Raw genomic sequence first — 3,208 nt, 5'->3', positions numbered from 1 at the left:
CCCCCCCCCCCCCCCCCTCCCCCCTTACCAGCAACTGGGTCAAGTCCTTTTGACATCCGTGACAAGTCCCTGCCGTGCGGACTGTGCCACTGTCCCCTCAGGCCTTTTGAATTACCAGTGTGTCACCTTTGCTGCCTGGAGGCCTTTTGAGAGGACCTTAGGGACTTAATACCTGCGGTTGATATTCACCGCTCTCTTACCTGTGGACAGGCGATGAGGCTCTCTTTTATAATTAGGCTCCGTATCCGGGGGCATACAACCTACGTCTGCCGTTTAGGGATGAAGATGGCGGGTCCTTCTCTATCCTTGCTGCATTATTAAGCGTGACAGGACTCGTTGCAGAGTGTCTCTACCATTCTCTTTGTACTGCTTCCCTCTACCCGCCACCCCCCGGTCCTCCTCGACATCCCACCTCCACATGTGTCCTCTGTGAATTGAAAATGCCGCCCCATTAAAAACCGTCAACCTGAAGCAGATCACTGCTGCACCTATGCTAATGTAGACACAGGAAAATATCACATAAAGAGAGGAAGAAGAAAAAAGTTAGAGGGAAGCAAATCGGATAAAAAAAATTACCAGTTTTACTTTGGGATGAAAGTATAGTGTCTCTAATTGGAAATGAATACGGTTGTAGTGTGTAGTTAAGAAATGTTCAAAATTGTGCGGGAGTTGGGGTGGAGTTAAAGTGAGAGTTGAGGATGGACTAAAGAGGACGAGAGGGAGAGAGATGGGAATCGGATGACAGCAAATTTTAACAGGAGATAGTTAGGCCCACAGTTTGCCCCTGCATTGAACAGCAGCGTTATCAGCATACATCAACATTAGCTGTCGGTCACAATGCCATGGTTGGTTACCATGTGGGCTGGATTTACAGCTGTTTATATATTTTTATGATATTCATTTATTTTAAGTTTTCAGGCTAATGTTTCAAGTGCTTTCTGGGTAATTGCCCACTGCTTAAGCACAAATACAACGTAAAATATAGCCATGGCTGCTGGGAAATAGGCCTTACAATCACTTAACAATTAAAATCTAACACGACTTCAGAGTACAAGTGATGCATAAAATTACAGCAGAAAATAAGTGTATTTTTACTAATGTGTTTGGTTGTGTCTTGGCGGCCTGGGATCAGCCCCTCTGTCACCATGGAGAGTGACAGTAATGATAAACCGTAATCAAATCTGCTCCCACGAGGGTCTGCCTCATTCCTCACTGCACATAATGGGGAGAGGGGAGGGAAATTAAGTGTCCCTTTGATCCATGAGGCTGAATACTGAGCATGTAGCAAATTAAAAAGAGATGCCTGCTGCACCTGCCTGGAGAATTGCTGCCAAACAATAGTTTAAAAAAAATAAATACTCTGACACGCTTGATTGTCAGTCTTAGACCTTAATTTTCTCTGAACGCCGAGGGTGTGTCCTTTTATCAGCCCGGAGTAGGAGTTGTTTGCGTTATCAGGAGGGACAAGAAGTGAAACTCTTTATGGAAGAACAAAACTAGCACTTCACTTAAAAGTCTGGAACAGTAAATGTGTACAGTAATTATGTTGTGCTATCCATTTACTTTGACTCTTTACCTCACTGTTATCTGTAAACTACTACTGATGATGTTTATCGAAAATGCACTCCCAATCAGCAGCGGTGAAATTTACATAATGTGCTGTGGCTTTGAGATGGGGGTGGGGGGGGGGAAGCATTATGAGTGCTGGATTTTACTCACATGAGTGCAAACATCTGTTCACCTCCTAAAGAAGGACATCTTGATCAAATGGGTGCTTCATTGCAAGGGTTACCATGACTACGATATGGTTTTAATAGGATTGAGTGATTGCAATTCGCTATGTTGATATCGTAATGTCACACTGGGTGTTGCAATGATGTGCTGTTCTAAAAAGGCCTATTTCTTCAGATGAACGTACATTGCCATTAATTCCTTTTCTTGCTATACAGGTGATAAGGATGATGATGATATGCCTCATAATGATGACATGTTGATAACTGTAGGAAAGATATCATTACTTTAACAGCTGTCAGTTCCCAGGTGCATAATTCGGTGTACTATAATTAAGTGCCGAAAAGAGTTTATTTTCAGTTTTGATTCTTGTTTGTTCATTACATTTTATAGATACCTATAGTAAACGGCTAATCACAATTTTCAATTGAATTGGCAAAGTTCGAGCATGTCAGTGCATCATTGCTGAAGTTCCTTAATTATTCAAGGTAGATTACAATGTGGAATGTACAATGTTGCTTTCCATCATGGAGTTGTCTTTGATAGACAAAAACAAGCCAAAATGAAATATTCTGTTAGTCATTCCTCATCTATAGCCGTCAGCTTACCAACCCAACTCAACCCAAAATATATGAACCAACCAACCAACCAAACATGAAAACTCAAACCAAGCTTACTTTTATTTTCTTGTGAAATAAAAGTGTAACTAATGCCATTGGAATGACATTACTTGGGTTTAGCTAAAGGCTGTAATGTTCATCTATCTAAAACAACTGCACGGCTGTTCTCAATTACACTATCTTACTATCTTACCTTCATCAGCATGGTGTGAATGTTTAAAAAATAATGTGATAAAGAGTTACGAGGGATAAGGTAAATGAAATGAAATGTAGATGAAATTAGTTATCTGTAAACTATAAAGTCAGGGTAGAGAGAGCCAACAGAATTCGAGATTCAACTTTTCATCCATGGATTGGTTAGGCAGGAACATTGTATTTTCAAAAGAGCATTTTGTCAAGTTGGTTGTGATATTGTACATATTGTAGTTAAAGTAATTTATCTTTCTGTCTGTACATTTTTGTTTTTAGCAAAGAAAAGTACATTTTTTAATAACAAATTCAGACTTCGAAGATGTTTGATGAAAAAAGCTTGTGATACTGGTAAACTGTGTGACAGCTTTTAATTTAGATGGAGATGCAGTGAAGCTTACACTGGTCCTTACCATGCTGGTAATGACAAGTAGAACTCAATGTTCATATTCATTGCATACTATAATTTGGTATCTGTTAATAGGAAGAAAACAACATAGGAAAAACACAAGATGTTTTGGAGCCCTGTTGCATCCCATAACATTAGCAACTAAAGTTGAAGAAAACGTTACCTTGCATAATGAAGCTCTGTATGACCTGAGCTGATGTTGTACTGACTTTGAAAGCCCTCCAGTTCAGATACTTCTTAACTAGACTTGTGAGTGTTG

The sequence above is a fragment of the Etheostoma cragini genome, chromosome 22, assembly GCF_013103735.1.
Source record: "Etheostoma cragini isolate CJK2018 chromosome 22, CSU_Ecrag_1.0, whole genome shotgun sequence".
In the NCBI taxonomy this organism is placed as follows: Eukaryota; Metazoa; Chordata; class Actinopteri; order Perciformes; family Percidae; genus Etheostoma; species Etheostoma cragini.
The sequence above is the reverse complement of the archived record's forward strand: the minus strand, read 5'-3'. Positions refer to the sequence as shown.